The sequence below is a fragment of the Chinchilla lanigera genome, unplaced genomic scaffold (assembly GCF_000276665.1).
Source record: "Chinchilla lanigera isolate Chin_1 unplaced genomic scaffold, ChiLan1.0 scaffold00024, whole genome shotgun sequence".
NCBI classification, from domain to species: Eukaryota; Metazoa; Chordata; class Mammalia; order Rodentia; family Chinchillidae; genus Chinchilla; species Chinchilla lanigera.
Genome location: NW_004955425.1, coordinates 5,112,028 through 5,134,257, shown reverse-complemented (window position 1 = coordinate 5,134,257; position 22,230 = coordinate 5,112,028). Strand labels below are relative to the sequence as shown.

Below are 22,230 nucleotides of genomic sequence, written 5' to 3'. Positions count from 1 at the left end.
TTTTTAAACTTTACACATAATTTAAAATGCATACAGAAGGATGCAGGCAGGCAAGGAAGTCCATACAAGCCACATGGTATGGCCATCCACCAACTCCAAGATAGTCTACATTTTGTTTTCCCTTGGCATGAGGCACAAACTAACCAACTGACCTGTTCCTGGGTGAACACAATGCCCACGGAGAGAAGGTAAGCCCCAAAAAGCAGCAGACCCAAAGAGAAAATACAGACCTGACCAACAACACCAAGAGCTCCAGTGCTACTCTCCCAACATGACTGCTTGAGGGAAAGCCACAAGAGACCACTGCCAGACATAGGCCCTCCCTAAAAAGCTCATACTAGAAAGAAAATGGCCCCTTCCCTATGTACGTAGCAACTAGACTAGTGATGACAAACCTTTTAGAGACTCAGTGCCCAAAATGCAACCCAAAACCCATTTATTTATCACAAAGTGCCAACACTGCAATTAAACCAGAGCCCTGAGGGTTTAGTTTAGAAAAAACAACTGCTATCCCATGCTCAGCTACTGGGCCAACTTGGCTTGCCGGCCCTCTGTGGCATATCCCACAGCCTATGTCCAGTAGGGCCAGAGGGCTCATAGTGTTTCCAGTCTCCCATAAGACCTAAAGCTGGTTGGAGAAAATTGTGACTGACTGGATTTCAGGAGTATAGATCCCGGAAAAAAATACTCTCAAAAATACAAATTTTTTTCTCTGATTTAATCTTGATTTTCTATTTATTTATTATTTTTCTTTTTCCTTTATAGGTTTTCTTGGGTGTTGGGAACTTTTTCTCACCTTTTTTCCTTTTTTTTTTCCTTTTTTCATTTTAGTTTCTTTTCTCTCCTCCTTTCCTCTCTCAAATTTTTTCCTCTTCTTTCATCTCTTGTACTCTGCTCTGTTTTTTCTTTTTTCTAGTTTCTAGTTTCTTCCCCTCAACCATTTTCTAACACTATTAATTTTTTATCCCTCAATAGTAAAAAGCCAAGTACTTTGAAACAGGACAATAGAAAAAATGGCCTTAGGGCATCACAAGAACCAGCAGGATTTCATCCTTTGCTGCCTCAAAATTGCAAAGTGAGGGGCTGGGGATTTAGCTCAGCGGCAAAAGCGCCTGCCTGGCAAGCACAAGGTTGTGAGTTCAGTTCCCGGTACCGGAGAAAAACCAAAAAAAAATTGCAAAGTGAAAGACTGCTTTGAGAAGAGAGCCCAATGGTATCATGCTCCAGAATGGTCATTGCCCAGGAGGTTTTTTCCTTCGGATTGGGGTCATAGTGCTCAGTCATCCTACAGCCAAGAGAGAAAGAAGTCTGGGTACTGCTCCAGCAGGCGGCAGACTTTGGTGCTTGTTTTAGGTACATGCAGAATGCAGGAGCTGTGTGGTCAGGAAGGCATTCACCAAGATTTCAAAAGAAGGCCTGGAAGACCAAATGGCATGCCCCTGTGAGGGCAGTATGTGAAACTGTGAGTGTGAAGCTGCAGTGGAAACCTCAGAAGGTTGGAGAAGGCAGGAAAGTGGAATATCTGAGGAAAGCTGTAAGGAATGAGCAAGCTGGCCCAAGGGGAAAGCCACAAGAGCTGAAACCACTCACAGTCCCATGAGGCAGGGCTACCCACGCCCTTTAGAATTCACATCTTGCCACAGATTTTGCTGAATGCTTGACATGGAACTATGGGATTTAATGTTTGCCTTGCTGAATTTGAGCCTTGCTTTAGTCCCATTTCCCTCTATCCCTCTATTTGCAGCTTTTGGAATGGGAATGTTTATCCTGTGCTATTGAATGTTGGAAGTGTTTAACTTTCTTTTCATTTTTACAAGGGCTTACAGCTAAGGATTTGCCTTAAATCTCAGAGGAAAATTTGGACTGTTTAGCAATGCTGAAACTGTTCAGATTTTGATAACTCTTAGAGTTGGACTAAGTGAATTTTGCATAAGGGATGTTCATGAATCTTTTAGGGGCTAGGGGCAGTTTGTTGTGGTTTATATGTAGCTGTCTCCCCAAAGCCTGATGTGTTCCTAAGTAGGGTTTTTGGAGGTGACTGGATCATGGATGCAGTAATGGATTAGTTTACTGACTGGTTTAGCATTGTTCTAGGTGTAGATGATGGATTTAATGAAGAAGGAAGACCCTGAAAACAGAAAGAAAGAAGGTTTGCTGTCTTCTGCCTGCCATGAATTCTTTCTCTTCTGCCATGATGACCTGCCATGGGACCAGCTGACTATGGACTGAAAACTCTGCAAACTAAGCTAAAAGAAATCTTTTCTTTTTGAACTTATGGGTGTCAAGTATTTGTCCCAGCAATGAGCAAATAACTAAGATACTAACAAACAAAATGTAGTGAATCATAAAAAAATCATACATCATGACCAAGTAGGCTTCATCCTACGGATGTAAGAATGGCTTGACATATGCAAATCAATAAACATAATATAAAACATAAATGAAAATGAGGACAAAAATTACATGATCATCTCAATAGATGCAGAAAATGCTGTTGACAGAATCCAACATCCTTCCATGATAAAAACTGAAGAAAATAAGATGACCTTATTTCAATTTGATAAAAGCCACTTATGACAAACCAAAGGCCAAAATCATATCAAATGAGGAAAAACTGCTTTCTCTCTAAAGTCAAGAACAAGACAAAGATGTCATGCTATCATCACTCCAGTTCAACATAGTACTCAAAACATTAGCAAGAGCTGTAGTCAAGAAAAAGAAATAAAAGGGGTATGTGTAGGAAAGGAAGAGGTCAAATTGTCAGTGTTTGTAGACACCATGATCCTCTCTATAGAAGATCTAAAACATCCTCCAAAAGTCCCTTAGAATAACCAAATTCAGTAATGTAGCAGGATAAAAAATTAACACACAAATCAACAATGTTTCTATAGACCAATAACAAACACACTGAGAAAGAAATTAGGAAAAAATACCGTTCACAAGAGCATCAAGAGGAGCCAGGGATAAAGCTCAGTGGCACAGCACCTGCCTGGCAAGCATGAGGTCATGAATTTGATTCCTCGTACCACAAAAAACAAACAAACAAACAATAGCACCAACAAAAATTAAATACTTTGGAATTAACCTAAGAAAGTAAAAGACCTATACAGTGAAAACTGTAGTACTCTGAAAAAGAAAAATCAAAGCAGACATCTGAAAATGAAAAGATATTCCCCATTTCTGGATAGCAGAATGACTATAGTAAAAATGGCCTTACGTCCAAAGTTTATATATAGATTTGATGCAATACCAATCAAAATACCAACAGGTTTCCTCACAGAACTGGAGAAAGTAATCCTAAAACTCAGATGGAAACAGAAGCACACAAAATAGGAAAAACGGCCCTTGGAAGCAAAAGTAAAACAGAATACATCACAGTCCCAGACTTGAAGTTACATTAAAAGCTACTGTGATAAAAACAGCATGGTACTTGCACAAAAACAGATGTGAGAGTCAATGGAACAGAATAGAGGTGCAGAGACAACTCCAAACACATTCAACTATTTGACCTTTGACAAAGGAGCCAAAAATATAAACTGGATCAAAGATAGTCTCCTCTTTAATACAGGAGGTGGGGACTACTGGCTATACACTTGCCCAAGACGGAATTTAAGCTATCTCTCATCATGTACTAAATTAAATCAAAATGTATCAAAAAATTAAATGTTAAAACAGAAACACTTAACCTGCTAGAAAATAAAAGAGCTGAAACTCTTGAAGTCGTAGGCATAGACAAGAACTTACTGAACAAAACCTTGGTTGCACAGGTAATAGTACTACGAATCAACAAATGGAATCAGATCAATTTAAAAAGGTTTTGCACAGCAAAAGAACCAACCAACAAAGTGGAAAGACAACCTACACATTACTTAAAAAATTTTCTAGGTACACCTCATAGAGGACTTAATATTAGACCCCCAAATTAGACCCCCAAAATAAAAGACTCAATCAAAAAATAAGGAAGTGAAATGAATAGACACTTCACAGAAGAAGTATAAATTGCCAATAAATATATGAAAAATTGCTCAGCATTGCTGGCTATTAGGGAAATGCAAATTAAAACAACACTAAGTTTCCATCTCACTCCAGAAAGAATAGCCATAATCAAGAAATCAAATAATAACAGATGATAGCAAGGCTGTTTTTGAAAAAGGAACCTATCTACATTATTGGTGGCAATGTAAACTAGTACAACCACTATGGAAATCAACACAGAGGTGAAAAAACTGAAACTAGAAATTCTATTTGACCCAGCTGTTCCCCTTCTAGGTATCCTCCTGAAAGAGTTAAAAGAACATCATATCACAATGCTACATGCATGCCCTTGTTTATAGCTGCATAATTAGTAATAGCTAAATCTTGTAAGTAGCCTATATAGCCATCAGCAGATGAACGAATAAAGAAAGAAAGTAAATTTGCTGGGTAAATTTACCAGCACTCAAGATGCTGGGGTAGGTGCATCATGGAGAATTTAAGGCCAGCCTGGACTGCACAGCGAGTTCAAGGCCAGCCTGAGCTACATAGTGAGACCCTGTATCAAAAAAAAAAAAAAGTTTGACTCATTGGTAAGAAAATGGGTGCACCTTGAGACCATAATGTTACACAAAATAAATTAGACATACAAGCTTAAATATCTCATGGTTTCTCTTACAGGAGGAACCCAAGTTATAAGTAAAGAGCAAAAATAAAAAAGATAATAGCAGGGAAGGGGATTAAAGGATGATGGGAGCCAGACATGGTGGCTCACACCTGTAATCCCAGCACTCAGGAGGCTGAGGCAAGAGGATCATTGTGAGTTCAAGGCCAGCCTGGGCTGCAAAGTGAGCTCAAGTCCAGCCTGAACTGCATAGCGAGACCCTGTCTCAAAAAAGACAAAAAGAAAAGATAAAAAAGGATAGTGGGAGGGGTGAAGGGAGAAGAGGAAAAGGAGCTGAAAAAAATTAAGATCTGTTATGTACATGTATCAACTCCACACAACAAATGTAAATATATGCTGCAAAAATTTTTTAATAAAAAATTTTAATTGAAAAAATAAAATACATACAAAATACAGATTACATGTAATTTTCACATGTTATGGTAACAGTACCTACAAAAAATCTTATATTTCTACATAACTTTTTTCTCAAGCAGTACTGCCAATTGTATGTTTTTTTACAGCTTCTGGTGTAAAAACATTTTTCTGGAACTTAGATATCTATTTGAAATTGATAATATTTTGTTGTTTGGCTTTTATACAATACTGAAGATATACTGCTCAAATGATACTGTCTGTGGAAAGTCAGAATTATAACAACAAAATCACTTTAAGAAAATGTTTAACCTTACTATAACCTTATTTGCAAAATTTTAAGTCATAAGTGAAAGAGTGAGCTTCTTAGGATTCATCTGAGACCTTTATAAACTTCCCTTCATATGGTTTTTCAAATGGAAGAAGAGATGGGAAAGACTGGTAAGAATAACAAAGATATGAATTCATTAGCAAAAATAGAAGGAACAGTAGTTGAAATGTTAATTCTCAATTCCTGTAACAACAGATTGATATATGAGGCATAAAACAAGACCAGATGCTATGGTTTTCCGAATGCACTTGACTTCCCATCCTTTATAACCTGGAGCAGTTTTGGCTGTAAGTAGGTCACTTTTCTTGCTCTCATTTACCTGATTCTAGGAAAATGCCCTTGGAAGTATTTGGGAATATGTACTGGTGCTTAACATTTTAAAAATTAAGATTGCATAAAATCTTTTCTCGACCTCCTTACTCTTCTATGTAGTCAGAATAATTTGTAACCTTGACGCATATGTGAAACTAAAATGGACAAGAAGAATTTGAGATCTCTTTTGTAAATGCAAATTCAGTAAAATCTGTGTACAGATTGTTAACTCCTATAGTTCTCTATGCTTAGCAGTAGCATAGTACTAAGCCCACAATATCACAGTTGGAGTCTGCATTACTAGGAATTTTTTGATAAAAAAGGTTTCTTAAAATATGAGAGGTTCAAGAGTACTTCGGGGTTTTTGCAGTGTTTTTGTTTGAGACAGGGTCTTGCTATGTTTCCCAGGCTGGCCTTAAATTTATAAACCTCCTGCTCACCATCCTGAGTGCTGATACTATAGGCATCTGCTACCTGGACCAGCTTTAACCAATGTTTTATTTGGCTTTTTTTTCAATTCTGGTTTGTCTAATATAGATTTTCAGATTCCATTCCTACAGACTTAACCTGACAGGAAAAAAGAAGGAAGAAAAGACAAACAGCCCAAAAGTAGGACATGCGAGACAAATCCTTTTACTGATCATATTACATTCCCCTGTCATGACAATTCTTTTCCTGATAGATCCATCATACACCAGTCCAATCAGAGCAACTCTTGGTATGTACAGGATCAAAGGACAAGAACTTTATGGACCTAGGTTTGAATTTAAGATCTGCTGTTTACTAACTCTATGAATTTGGACAAATTACCTATGTGCTCAAGGCTTGATTTCCTCATATTTAATATGAAAACAGCAATAGTACACATGCCATGGGTTTGCAATGAGAATTAAATGAGACAATGCATGTAAAATGCTAAATTTAGTTCCTGTCACTTACCAGGTAATCAATAAACATGCTCAGATGATACTTTTATTGTACTATGAAGTGATATTCTAATTCCCAGAAATCTATAAGGACAATAATTTTATATCTCCTTTGTGTTTGTATGATGACTTCACTTCTCAAGTTTCCAGCTATGGCATCCTGTCTGAAATATTTTTCTTCTCTGACTTGGAAAAAAGAACATGCTCTCCTTTCCTTTGGACTGCCTGGCTCTGTCATTCCCAATTTTAATACACGACGCTGGTGGAGTCTTAATAATCAGTAGTTTATGTACCATTTATGATAGCTATATAAAACCTTTTAAGCTTCTCTCCTTCTGACTCCAAGATAATTACATTTAAAATATTAATCAATCCATGAAAACAACTGCGGATATTTCAAGATCATCATTAATATTACCTATGATTCCCATCTTTCTAATAATAGCTTTTTTATTAAATTTACAGTCATTGCTCTCATGAAATTCTAAAGACAAACATTTTGCAAAAATTAAGTCTTCATAGAGCTGTTGATTTTCTTTCTTTCTAGCTAGATGTATGTTCCACATTGCTCTCCATTCATTATTTGCTTAGGGAAAACTTACTTAGATTGCTGAGTGGGTTTTGTACAAGAAGAAGAAACTGATTCAGTAGATGAAAATGAGATGCTGAGCCAGACTGATGTTCTAGAAGTCAATACCTTGCATGTGTTATCTTTGCTTTGCAAATCACAACTTTCCTTTTACCCTGACAGACTGTCATATCATCAAAGCTACCCGTCCCAGTTTACTGGGGATTGACCCCAGGACCTTGCACTTGCTGGGCAAGTGCTCTCACCTTACATCTTCAGCCCTTTAAAAATTCTTTTTCAATTTTGAGACAGGATCTTGCTAAATTGCTCAGGCTAGCTTCAAATTTGTAATCCTTCTGCCTCAGCCTCTTGGGTAGCTGGAATTACAAGGATATGCCACAATGCCCTATAAGAACTGCTACTTTTCATATAAAATTTAATTAATCTAAACACAGCACATTTACTAATACATTAAAATGTATTTACTATGCACAACAACTGATAGACTTTTTTTTTTTCTTTTTGGTACCAGGAATCAAACTCAAGATCTTGCACTTGCCAGGCAAGTACCGTGCTGCTGAGCTATATCCCTGGCCCACTGATAGACACATTTCCAAAATTTGGAGAGCTTTTCTGAGCAAAAGCAAATGATCTATCCTGTACAGAAACTAAACACACTTTTTACAAAGGCAAAAGCAAGGGCAAAGCTGACTGATTTTAGGTGTTTAGGAGGGAAATATTTGCTAGGCTTCCTTTCACCTGCAGGGGACAGACAAGCTACAATGGACTGGCAAGCCAATGTTGAAACCTCTCCTTCCCTTCCACCCACCCCCCTTTTAGTGTCATTGTTTCTGGAACCAGGAAAACAAAACAAAACAATGAACAAAAAAGCAAAGCCTGTAACTTGAGTTACAGAACTGCAGGAAACAAGTATACAAAGTTGGCAGGGACTAAGTCTATTAAATTCAGGATCGAATTCAGGATTGTAAACCTGATAGTTTCACAAACCTTTCTACATTCTAGCCTGCTGCTTGTTAATTTAAATACCAGCACATTCTGAGAGCTTTGAATGACCAAGTAAGGCCCAGTGCCAGAGACCTGCCCACACCATCTTCTTTGTGTCTCCTAACTTCTCAGGTTAATGCTGGAAAGAAAAGGGATGGTAAGCAAAGGAGACAAAAAGGCTGCCTCCTCAACAGTGTCTTCTCCTGTGGTGTTTTGTAAAAAGCTGAGGAGATGCTAATGATTCGTAGCTGGCTACAAACAGCTTTAGAATTCTGTCTAGATATCCTTGAATCTTTGGCTCTGGGTCCACCTTCCACACTGTAGGCCATCCATCACAACGCTGAATAAACTGGGCTTCCGTGGGCTACTGTCATGTTGTCCTCACTGGTTAGTACTCAAGAAGCCTTGTTCCCCATCCTAGCTCCTTCCTTGGGACTCTTGAAATATGAAAGCAGTTTAATTGAATGATGTGTAAAGCCTTGAAATGCAATGATTGTATTTTGTTGTTTTGATGAATAATTATATTTCTGCAGTTGAGTGAATCATACGGGTTTCCAGCACCCACATTCATACTCAAAAAAAAAAAATGTATAGCATTTTCTCTTTATTCCTTAGAAAAGTAATGTCCGTCCACGACACTCTATTATAATATCCCCAAAGTCTGTTTCTGTAGCCAATGCAGGAAAGTGTTACCAAACAGAAGGTCAGGTAGGTGTACTTTTAAAGCCTCCTCCAAAATAGTTTGAGCCAGGAAGGATTCAGATTACTACTTCATTTAATACCTAATATACTATTAGATTATTTACTATTACTAATTTTTTCTTTTTTTCAGTAACGGGAATGGAACCCAGGTGCTCACACATGCTGGGCAAGTGCTCTACAACTGAGCTGCACCTAGAACCCTTTTCATTTTTTCTAAATTTTGAGACATTTAATTCTTATAACAACCTTATGAAGTAAGTAATATAGGTATCCTCAGATAAGGAAACTGGGGCACAGAAAGGTTAAGTTGCCCAAGTTCAAATAGTAAGTGCTACAGCTAGACTTGAGCCAGACTGTCTTGTTCCAGAGCCTATAATTATACACATAACGCTTTGTTCCCAAGTTTGTCAAAATTTTGAAAATAGAGCCTAATGTGGTGGTGCACGCCTGTAATCCCAGCACTCGGGAGGCTGAAACAGGAGGATTGTTGTGAGTTCAAAGCCAGCCTGGGCTACATAAGTGAGTTGGAGGCCAGCCTGAACTGCATAGTAAAACCCTGTCTCAAAAAGACAAAAAAAACTTTCAAAATACATAAATTATGGCTCGTTAAAAGCAAGAAAAGCATAATGCATTAGTGCTGTGGGATCCATAACCTTTAGATTTTATGAAAACATTACTGAAAATCTCTTTTGAGTTGTAATCGATGAGATATATGTGAACATCAAATGCTGACTATAAACAATATCTTGCTCCAATCTAAGCAAGAATAGGGTTCTAATAATAATACTTTTTAAAAATCAGTACTGAAGATTGAACCCAGGGCCTTTGTACTGAACTGCACCCCATCCCTTTTTTATTATGTTTATTTTTGTGTCAAGGTCTTTCTAAATTGCCAAGTTGCCCAAACTGGTCTCAAACTTGCTGTCCTCCTACCTTAGCCTTTCAGAGTGCTAGGGATTATACGATTGTGCCACCATGCCCAGCTGTAATGTTGCATTTTATATTTCAATTGAGAAGGAATTAAAGAATGCCTTTCAGATGTGATCCTTGGATATGTACTTTTTCTGATAAAATATTTTCAAATATGAAAATAGCACTATCATATTTTAGTTTATATTCAAATTAGAATACAATAAAATGGGCTCTACACTTATGTGTATACAGTTATGTGATTTTTAATAGCAGAATGGACATATAAACACTACCATAATCAGAGTAGTTCTATTACTCCCAAAATCTCCCTGTACCACTCTTTTGTAACAACTACGTTTCTCTACCCCAGTAACTGGCAAACACTGCTTTCTCTCTGAGCTGTCTTTGTCTGTGCCCAGTTACTAGTTCTGAGATTCTAGATTTCATACTGTCTTGTGCCCAGATTGGAGTATTCTGGAAGGAAAACAAAACAACCAAACCAAACCAAAGAAAACTCACAGCTAGTTCAGTAGTACTTTAAATGCTCACCTTGTCTCCAGCCTGCCTGCTGCTCTTTGTCCTTTACCATCCCCAAGTCGCTGTTGCAGGAGTTCTATCTAGGTTTTACACAGTGGAGTATGCTTACATCTTACCAGAACTGGTAAGTACATCATGTTTGACTTGCTCTTATGGAATAAATGTTCTGTGTCTTCTCAAAATTCATAAGTTGCAGCCCTACCCCCCACCAATGTAATAATGGCACTTGGAGGAATGGCCTTTGGGAGCAGTTAAGGTTAGATAAGACCATGAAAGGTAGCCCCTCAGGATGTGACTGGTGTCCTTTCAAGAAGAGACCTAGAGAACTAGCATGTTCTATTTTTCTGTTTCTGCTCTTTACGAGGACACAAGGAGAAGATGGCTACCTTCAGCCGAAAAGAGAGCCCCTCACCAGGGACCAAATCAGCTGGCATCTTGATCCTGAACTAAACAGCCTCTTAAACTGTGAGAAAGTATGTTTCTGTTGTTAAGCCAGACAATTGCCAAAATATTTGCAAAAAAATTCATAGCACTATATATTATATCCCTGTTCCCAATACAAGCACTGCTTTTTCTCTTAATTTTATCTAGTCATGCTCTGTGCAAGATTCATTAACAGATTATACCTGTTTGGATTTGCAGACAGAAAAAAAGAAATCCTCCCTATTAGACTGGTAATTTAAAAGATCCAAATACTCTTTTTCTGTTTAGTATTTGTTGTTGTTGTTAGTTTGGTTTTTTGAGATAGGGTCTCATTATGTAGTTCAGGCTGGCCTTGAACTCATGGTGATCCTCCTGCCTTAGCCTCCCAAGTCCTGGGATTACCGATATGAGCCACCATACTCAACTTCAAATATGTTTGAATATATCTTTTTTGAATTAGTTTATTACTTGATTGTTTGGTCTTAAGTTCCCTTGATTAATTTGCTTAATGTTTCACTGTAAATAAAGGCTAAGTGTCCTAGGTTCTGCTTGGGCCAAATCCTTTTATTTTTTATGTCTTTGAGAGCTTGCTTCAAAGATAGTATATTAGCACATTACATTCCATTTCTTCTATATACAGCCTGTTAAAATATAAGAAATGAGGCCAGTATTGAATATATATATATATATATATATATATATATATATATATATACATATAGTGGAGAAGAGACACAAAGGACTTAATCATCTGTAGATAATGATTTATAAATAAATGTATAACTGATAAAACACGAGTAATTCTTGACCATCCAAAGGGACATGAACCAGGTGTGGTGGTTGCACGCCTGTAATCCTAGACATTTACAAGACCGAGGTGGGAAGATCATGAGTTCAAGACCAGCATGGGCAACATAGTGAGGCCTCATCTCAAAGAAAAGTAAAAGAAGGATAACGGCTGGAAGTGTGGCTCAGTCACAGAGACCTGGGTTTATAAGGGAGGCCCTAGGTTTAGTCTCCAGCACTGTCAACACACACACACACACACACACACACACACACTTCCTCATAACTGGACTAGAACTAGGCTATGTCTCAAGTGGGGCAGCGAGTCTAGAATACATCAGTGTGCTGTGGTACCTAAGGCAATTTCATGTTATGCTCTATTGCTCTCCACCAGATGGAGTTTGTCTTTCCTTTCTTCCTCCCCCAGTAATCTTTTCCATCTCATCCGTTCCCTGTTTCCCCTTCCTCACAGTGTTTACATCTGTGAACTTGTGTGGTCAATACTGTGGGATTTAAAGAAGCTGCTGATTCTTGAGGGCAGTGCTTTTCATCCATCTCCACCTCCATCTTTTCCTATTGCCATTTGCGTTCCACCTTTCCATATTGCCCCTCACCTGGGAATCACACTTTGTCTCCACCACTATTGGCCTCAGACCTGAACTAACTCTGTTTGACTCACTTGGGGGTAAAAGATTTATTATTGATCCCAGTCCTAAAATAAGAATATTACTCAGTCATAAACACACACACACACATACACACATACACACACACACACACACACACACACAAACGAGGTTTTTTTAAAAGCTTTATATTGTTCCAGTGTTAATCAGGATAACCTGTAAAATTAAACCTGAGTTGTGATTAGGCACCTCCATCTTGGGGAGAAAACTAAAAAAGAAATATTAGGAAATAATTTCACCAGAATTTATTTGAAAGAGAAAAATGAAACCCTTGAATAAAACTAGGTGCCCATATTCTTGGAACTTTCACTTATGTTTGTGTGCTGCAATTGAGAAAAAAGCTACATTAATATGTTTGGTTTATAATTAACAAGGACTCATAGCACTTCCTTTTTTTCCTTTCAGGGCATAGAATATTATCTAAGCCTGACATTTCCTCTGTTGATGTTCCCTTTGGGAAACAAAAGACAGAAATTGTGATTGCTATCTTTCCCAAGAATATGCCATACTAGAAGGTAGAAAGAAAGTGTTATACAACATCACACAACAATATAAAGTAACAAATGGAGGATATTACCGTATTATATCCTGCTGGTAAATATATTTGTGTGTTTACATTTGCATTTGAAAAAGATGTAGTCTTTTATTCATTGAATTTATAAATATTTAACTGTTTATCTGGTATGTAAAAAACTGGTAGCCCTTATAAATGTGAGAGTACAAAACTTTACACGATAATTTTTCTTCTAATTCCAAGAAATTTCAGTAGAAGTAGGAGCAGTTTCACTGAAGCCAAAACTAAGATGCAGTTAGAAATTGTCAGAGCTTAACTAGAGAGCCTAGATGGAGTTTTTCATTCTAGATGCTACTATACCTGCTAACGTCTGTGAATGGTGACGCTTCCCGGGGTGATCATGCTGATTTTGCCTTTTGCACAGTTTGGCTGGGCCAAGCATCCCTCAGGGTTTTGGGACACATGCCAGGGAGCTAGTCCAGACAGGAAGCAACATCTCTTCGTCCCGGCTGAAAGAGAATTTTGAATGAGTGGAAAAGGAGGCTGTGTGCATTCCTTTTTTTTTTTTTAATATTATCCCCTAAACTTTATATTTTATTCAGATTTCCTTGGTTTTCCTCTAATGTCCTTTTATCTGTTTCAGGGTGACAGTCAGGATAGCATGTTGGTTCTCATGTCTCCTTAGACTCTTCTTGGCTGGGACATCTCTGTTTTGGAGCCTTTGGGGGTCTTGTTTTGTTTGTTCTTAGTTCTTTGAGATAAGGTCTTACTGTGTATTTCAGGCTGAACTTGAACTCACTATGTAGCTCAGGATGGTGTCAAACTCATGGCGATCCTCCTGCCTCAGCTTCCCAAGCACTAGGATTATAGGCGTTTGCCACCGCAACCAGCTTGTTAGCTGTCATTGACTGTTACTCAGTTGTACTCTCTTTGCTGCCAAACTTGACACCGATCTTGTTTGACATATGTTAAATTCTCAACAAATACTGAGTGATGAATAATTATCAATACAAGATGGGAGATTAGAAAACAAGGACTCCCCTGATCCTTTAAGAAGTCCCAGTAAAATAGTACTTTTAAAATAGTTTATGTTCTTTAGTAATATAATTGTATGCCATTTCAGTGTTCCAGTCAAGAGTTTAAATGTACCACAATTGCCTCTGAATCATTCTAAAATCAAGGTTTGGTACTGAGAGAACAGCCCAACCACATCAGCGTGCCACATGCATCTCTTAAGTCCCACGTCCAACATTATGACATGAGCAACAATGCTGCAGGGCTGCGGGTAGAGCTCAGCAGTAGAGGGCTGCGGGTAGAGCTCAGCAGCAGTTGCACGTGCTTGCCTACCAGGTGCAACACCGAATTTGAGCCAGGCAGGGTGGCACACGCCTGTAGTCCCAGCACTCAGGAGGCTGAGGCAGGAGGATTGTTGAGAGTTTGAGACCAGCCTGAGTTGCAAAGTGAGCGCAAGGCTGGCCTGAACTGCATGGTGAGACCCTGTCTCAAAAAGGCAAAAATAAAATAAAATAAAATAAAATAAAGACTGAATTTGATCCCCAGTGCTGCAAGAGAGATTTTTCATTTTGTTTTGTTTTTTAAGAAGCATCAGACATGGCCCTGATTGAGGAACAGTCTACAAAATCCCTGACCATGCATGGCTCCTCAGAATGGTCCAGGTCATTAGAAACAAGAGATATCACAGCCAAGAAATGGAGCCTAAAGAAGCAAAACATGACTCATTAAATGTTTCCTATAAACCAACACCAAGATTATCCGGCTTGAGAAACACTTCAATTTTGTCTAATCTAGCCTGGGCTACGAAGTGAGCTCAACACCAGTCTGAACTGCATAGTGAGACCCTGTCTCAAAAAGACAAAAAAAAAATTTTGTCTGTTCTGAAAGGAATGGAGTAGTACCAAATGAAATAAGAAGTTGGAAATAATCACCAACAAATGGCAATCCAGTTTAAGTTTATAGCCAGGCTATAACCCTTATCTTACCAACCAGCCTTTCACACATACATTTTGAGTGTTAACAAATACAGTTGATCCAATAACATTTCCTTTCTCCCTTTAAAAAAGTTTTTTTTAATCAGTAGTAGGGATTGAACCCAGGCACTTTTGCTTGTAGGCAAGCACTCTACAACTGAGCTACATCCATAGTTTATGTGTGTATATATACATATATATATATATATACATACTTTACATATAAATAATATATCCTTAGTTTATATAATAATAATATCCTTAGCATATATATATATAACTTTTTTGACAGGATCTTGGTAAATTGCCCAGGATGGTCTTAATCTTGAACTTGTGGTCCTACCCCAGCCTCCCCAGTAGCTGGGATTAGAGGCATGTACCACTGTACAATATTTTCCTTCCTCTTTCTCCCTTCTGGTATACCAGAGAAATATTTTCATGAAAGTCATATTGACCATTGAGGTTTGAACTGTCTAGGCGTGTCTGGTGAACTGTTGGGGAGCCTTCTGGGAGAGTACTTACAGGACACTAGAAACCTTAGAAAACTGAAGGTAAAAATTACAGAAATGAGAATAAAGCCTCAGCTGTCATAAGACAGGGCTGAATTTGTACATGTGATAGAGCAGCAGTATAGAGTCAGATTGCAGAGAGAGAGAGAAAGATCTATTTTTTTTATTTTTTTGAGACAGGGTCTCACTTTGTGTTCAGGCTGGCCTTAAACTCGCTGTGTCCTCCTGCCTCAGCTAGGATTGTAGGCATGTGCTACCACTCCTGGCTGAGATCTATTATGGATTATGCCTGCAAGTCATTTAGTAGTGGTATATAATCGATAAGTATTTGTTATTACTTGGATGACAGTGCTCACCCCATGCTGTCTTTATAGAAACACATTTGCAGACATAGGAAAGAGAAATGCAAACATATCAGGGGTCTTCATGAGAAAACATATGCCCCTTAGTGGTCCCATCTGTTTCTAAATGTTAACAACAAATGTTATTACTAATAAATGTTGGTAGTTATCATTATTCATTATATTATCATTTGAATATTAATGGAGTCAGTGAAAAAATAGGACTTAATTATCCAAATACTTAAGTATTTTAGCAGATTTCCCTAAACGGGAAGAGAGGAATAAAATTCATATAAATAGGCTACAACTTATTATTACTGGGCACTGTGGCTTTCACTTTCACACAGAAATGAAATTCTGAAGTGATTTGTTGCAGAACTAATTTCTTGCTCAGAGTTATTTTTGCATATCTCACCATTAGATATTTCTTAGTCACCCATATTACCTCTATTCATCCCTCCTATATAAGTAAATAAGTACCTTACTTCCTCTTTCCAGGCAAGTAGAGATTCCAGTGAAATGACAAAGAAATCCTTTTCCTCCTAGCTGATCCTTTGACTCTTTTAATCTCTTCTACACTCCCAGGAGAGGTCAGCATGATATGGCCTCAGGTAACTGTGGAGACTTTGAGATCATAATTGTGAAACCATTATGTTACACACCCACTCAAAGTTCTCTGCTTCGGGGCGAGGTTAGGGTGATGTCACACAGCCTAAGACTTTCTGTTTCCTGGACTGGTTTCTCTGTTGTGAGGATAGGAAATGAGAGAAGGGTGAGCTTGCTTTAATTTTTGAGGGCCAGATTTAATTAGCATCTGATAAAGCTTGAGATATTTTCAGGGTGATAAGTTGATCTAATGTATTCCTTTTAACCTACAGTAAATGTTCTGTCATGAAAATATCATGTTTTACTATACATATTGGTGGACATCTACATCCTTTATAATTCTTTTGCTATTTCAAATACTGCATACATGAGCACCCTTATTCAGTATGTTTTTTATGCACATGTATGAGAATTTTGCTATAGTAGGTCTCTTTAAATTTTTTTTATACTCTGGTTTCTCTTCAGATAGTATAAATCATTTACTTTTTACTAATTTTTTTGATAGCTTACCCTACACTCTAGAAGAAAATTTCCTCCTTACACATTTTAAAGTTGAATTAAATTTACTATGTGAGTAGTAGTAAAGGAAATAATTTCCTTGTAAGGTGAATGATTAACATTTAAAAGTAAAAATTTTAACTGTATCCAATGGAATATAAATATAATAGTAACTTGATACTGTTATCATGTGCTGAATTCAGCAGATAAATTCCAGGCTCCTTTGTACAACAGCAAAGAATTGTAAGTGCACAGTCCAAGTGGCAAGTGAAAGCAGCTGTACTTACTAAAGTACAGCCTACTGAACAGGAGGCTGTGCTCAGGGCAAGTCCATGCTGACCAAAATATGGCACAGAGAAGTGGTTCGGGGCTGACAGAAAAGCAAAATCACTGCACACAGAACACAGCACACAACATACAGCACACTGCCAGATAATTTGGGCTTTCAGAATTTAAAGGATATGCACCTCAGCCCCAGTGCCTGCTCCTGAATCTCTATGTGTGATTGATGGGAATGATTGGCAGGGTGCTGTGTCATCTCAGGGGCTCTAAACACACATGCTTGTCCCTGATCTTAATTACATTTATAAGATGTAGGACATATTCACGAACCCTTAATAAGGCTTGAGAAGGGTGAAGGTGACTAAAGGTCAGGAGGCCAGTGGCATGTGCTCTTGGCCAGGGTGGCAAAGATCCCCTCAATTTTTGTCATGTTGCTGTCTACCTCTCTCAGGATGATGGATGGAGGAATGGCCCTAGAGCAGTGGCCGCAAACCTATGGCACATACATACTGTTGGCAATTGAGTCAAGCTGCCCCAGCAGCTGAGCATCAAGCATGGGATAACAGTTGTTTTTTTCTAAACTGAAACCTCCATATTCAGCATTAGTTGCAGTATTGGCACTTTGCAATAAATAAGTGGGTTTGGGGTTACAATTCGGGCACTTGGTCTCCAACAGGTTTGCCATCACTGCCCTAAAGCGCTGTTTAAATTTAAGTGGGTGGAAGGGAGCGATTTGCTCAGCTCCACTGTTTTACCTACACTAAAACCATTATCCAAAACATTAACAACGTAGATAAACTTTTATTTTAGTGTGATATTTTACATCATTCTTTTTTCTTTTTGGCTTTTAATTCTGCTACAGATTTTTATTTGAATGTAATAAAGATTATATGTGATGATCTTTTATTGATGCTATCTATATTTCTGTACAACAAATTTTGTATAAAAATGTAAATTAAATTGATTTTCTTAACAATAATGCTTATATTAAAAATTTTTGTGAATTGAATTATTTTTAGCTCATAATTGATCAATGATATATTTTAAAATATTGATAATTATTAAACATAGGAATCAGTGGGGCTTTTAAAATTGATTTATATGTATCATTAATGAATTTTACATATTTTTAGGAGATAGGTTCAGCATCAGATCATTTATCCCTAGTTTTTGCTTTTATTTTGTAAACACTGAGTAATATTATTCACATAAATAAGTAGATGATGATTGGAACTGTTTTACCTGTCACTCATTTATTTAAAAAGACTCCAAATTATATGCAACATCTCACTTATTGGTTTTGTTTTTCATGATTTATCAGTGGACAATTTGAATAGATTTTTCTTCAATTTGACAAAAAAATTACTGCCACACATGCTAATGTTTGAAAGTTAGTCAGCAAAATCATGTAGTTTCTCAATAGCAGTAGTATTATTCCAGGGTGTCTTGTTTAAATCTCTGCAGGGCAGTAAAGTGTCTCTCAGTATCCATGGGGATTGGCTCGAGGACCCCTCATACCAAAATCCACAGATACTTGAAACTTTTATAAGATCATGTAGTATTTACATATAACCCTATGCACTTTCTCTTGTATACTTTAAATCATCTCTAGATTACTTATAATACCTCACATAATGTAAATGTTTTGTGAATAGTTACTGTATAGGATTGGCTGGGAATGATGACTAAGAAAAAGTCTACACATGTTAAGTACAGGTGCTTTTTTTCCCACTGAATATTTTTGATTCACACTTGCTTGAATTACAGATGCTGAACCCAAGCATAAGGAAGGACAACTGTACATTGTTTTAGTGTTTGTATGCCTTTGCTTTTAAAATGAGAGAAAGAACCATTGTGAAAGAGCTGGTAGTGACAAGGAACCAGTAGGGTCATTGACTACACCTGTGCATAGGTAGAGTCTATGTAGGAGAAATTATAGAGCTAAAGTTGATTTTCTTAAAGCTAAGCATCTCAGTTTTCCAGCTGGAAGACCACTACTAAGTGGTCATGTTCATACTAAGAAGTAGATTGCTGGGTTTGGTTTCTCTTAAGCTATGTGACTGATTCACTGATGAATATTACTGAAGACATTTCCATTTCCAGAGTATGTTCTCAAGAACTCAGGAACAGTCCCTCTGAAAAGCCATATATATTTAAGTCCTAGAAGTCTCATAACTAGGGAAATCTTTTCTTTTTTCCTTTGGTGGTGCTGGGTATTGAATCTGTTGTAGGAAAAATATAATTCTCAACCTGTTAAGATGTTAAATGTGCTGAGTTTGTGTCTTCTGAAATTGAAGAGTGAATTTTAAGGAAACATGGAGGTTAAGAGTAGGAAAGGTTTATTGAGAGGTAGCTCTTGAGAGACTGGAGGAGTCCCAAAAGTGAGTTGTCATTGAGGCCATCTGTCAGGGATAATTTATACAACAAAGTTACAATGTGTGCAGAACATGGGTCAAACTATAATCAACCTATAGGATTACAAGTATAGCTGCTGAGCTAATATTGATCCAATAGGGAAGTGGATCATGAAGCAAGGGTATGTGGAAAGGACCAAGACATCTTTGAGAATGGATGAGTCTGGATGTTTTGGTTCCCTACCTTGGTGACTGATGTCTTTTCGGGCTTTTAGGACCAGTTGGTGCTAATTATAGTATAATTGTAAGTTACTGCTTATCCCTTAGAGAGATGTTTAGGCCTGGGCATTGTGTTTTTATCTTGAGGGCTGGTCTTCTTCAGATGTGTCTCCAACCACAACTGTTATTTTTTACTGACTTTTTTGAGAGCTCAATCTCTCTCTGAGATTATTAGTTTTCTCTCTGTATATTAATTTTTACCTCCCTCACCTTACTACTATATTTTCCCCTCTGAAAAGCTGCATTTTACTGTGGTTAGAGGAGAACTGGTGAAGTTTTAGTCTAGTTGCTTTGGGCTGAGAAGGGTTTGTATAGGGGGGACCATAGTCAAGGGCCTTTTTTTAGTGAGCAAATATAAAGTGCCTTAGATGGAAGTCATGTTAGGGTTTAGCAGTTATGAACTCTCTTTAGAAGGTTAAGTTAATGGAGCTTGGTAAAAGGAATCTGGTACTTTCATTGTTGGTTTCATCTGTATGATCACTTAGAGTTTGGCAGCCTCTAGGCAAGAATAAATAGATTTTTTAAGAGATTAAAGCATGTACAATTAAAGGATGAGCACAAGAAGGGAAAGGCAGACTGGGGAAAGGAGTCACATCTAGAAACTGCTTTTAAGGGACTGGAATAGTGATTGTGACCACTAGACCTGTCCATTCACTGAGGTTATCTATAGGTCTGATGTTTTTGGTCACAAGTCTTATTAGTTTTAGTTGTAAGAGGCTGGAGAGTTTTGTGGTTTTTTAAAGACAGTTTTAGCTAAGGAATGTAAAGACTCTTATTGAACTTTTATAGCTTTCACTTTAGCTTTTTAGCTTTATTGAATCGTAACAGTATAGCTGGAAACTGCCAGCAGGAGTTAGTGATTGGAATCCCCTTCTTATATTTAACCTTTATTACTATGGTACTATTTTTTAGATTTTTGATTATTTTTTGGTGGGTATTTAGGACCAAGTTAAAGTGAGACCTGTGCTAATTAAAATTAACTTTTTTTTTTTGTTTTTTTTTTGGTTTTTCTCCGGTACCGGGAACCGAACTCACGACCTTGCACTTGCCAGGCAGGCGCTTTTGCCGCTGAGCTAAATCCCCAGCCCCCTAAAATTAACTTTTTGTTGTTATTAAGGTCAGCTAAGTCTTTCTAGGCATTATATGTGGAACCATGTATAGAAACTCTCAGCTCTTTTGTCAGTGTTAGCTGCCAGTAGGGGTTGTGGTCTTGCTTGCCATGTGGCTTTTTGTGAAAGCGTAGGAGACTTTTTTTTTGGTGGCTCTTTTTTAGCACACTGTATACTGGTTGACTTTTGTTTTGGGGGTGGTTTAACAATCTCTCGGTTCAAGAGATTGGGTGACTCACTAGAGTTGTAGAATCTTATAGAAAATATCTCTTCATGTACTGGGTCTTTCTTGACCTTGGAGGGTCAGGACCAAAATATTGACTGTCTTTTTAGCCCAGTTATCTTTTAAACTCTGGTTCTATGCCTTAATGGTTGGACATGCAGAAGAGAAGATTGGTTATAGTACTATTATAGTGCAAGTAGTAGATTTAATTTTATGATTTTATTTACGTATTGATTTAATGATTTTATTTACGTATTGATTTAACCTTGAAATATATAGTTTGACTAATGAACTGTTAACAGATAACAATTATAAAGTTTTATAGAAAAAATAAGATTTTAGCATAACAATCTTGATGATTATTATCTCTGAAATGTGTTTAAATCCCTATTTTAGTATAAAATGACTTTTTAGGTTGGTGTGGTTATACATGCCTGTAATCTTGGAATTTGGGAGGCTGAGGCAGGAGAGTTGCTGTGAGTTTGAGCCCAGTATGGACTATATAGTGAGTTCAAGGCTAGCCTGAACTACGTAGCAAATTCCTGTCTCAGAAAGCAGCAACAACAACAACAAACACAGAGCAAAATAAAACAAAAAACCCTTTTTAATCAGTTACCTTTAATTATAAAATACTAAATGACATAAAGAAACTTTTATTTAATTTCTTATCTTTTAACATCTTTTCTTATCAGAGTAGTATGTAAGTAAAATATACTTGTTTATAGATGTACTTTACAGGTTATTGTTATGGCTTGTGTCTAGATATTCCCTCAAAGCGTCATATTGTCATAGATGGGACTTTTTCATAGGTGGCTGAATCTAGAGTGTGTGACTGATTCATGATGCAATGTTAGGATTAGGGTGCTAGGTTAATGGTGGGTGATTACTAAATCAGTCCACTGATTGGTTTGGTACCATCCTAATTCCAGTAGCCTAAATACAATATAAGGGACGGAAAGAGGCTTGTTTTGTCTCCTGGTTGCTTTGCTACATTCTGCCTGCCATGAACAGTTTCTTCTCTGCAATGCATGTCTGTCATGCCACCCTGCCTTGGAGCCAACCTATTATGGACTGAAATCCCTACAAACTGTGAGCTAAATAAATCTTTCCCCCTTTAACTTTGGGTGTCAGGCATTGTGTCTCGGCAATAAGAGAAAACTAACTAAGACAGTTATTAATGTCTAACCTTTAATTTTTAGAATGACATTGTCTGGACCACAGAGTATTTGATCATCTTTTTTTTTTTTTTTTTTTTTTTTTGTCTTTTTGAGACAGGGTCTCACTATGCAGTTCAGGCTGGCCTTGAGCTCACTTTGTAGCCCAGGCTG

At 37.5% G+C, this 22,230-nt stretch overlaps 1 protein-coding gene across 2 annotated transcripts in view; it reads right to left on the bottom strand.

The window, feature by feature from the left end:
• The window catches only part of Atad1 (ATPase family, AAA domain containing 1), a 62,472-nt gene extending 46,321 nt beyond the window's left edge, over positions 1-16,151 (bottom strand). Inside the window, exons 1-2 of one of the 2 annotated variants that reach the window (XM_005385882.2) lie at positions 16,032-16,151; positions 13,074-13,222 (exon numbers count right to left, since the gene is read on the bottom strand). The gene's annotated coding sequence lies outside the window, so the exon portion shown is untranslated. The remainder of the gene's footprint in view (positions 1-13,073; positions 13,223-16,031) is intronic. The other variant, XM_005385883.2, reaches the window with a different exon arrangement.
• Positions 16,152-22,230: the final 6,079 nt, after the last annotated feature.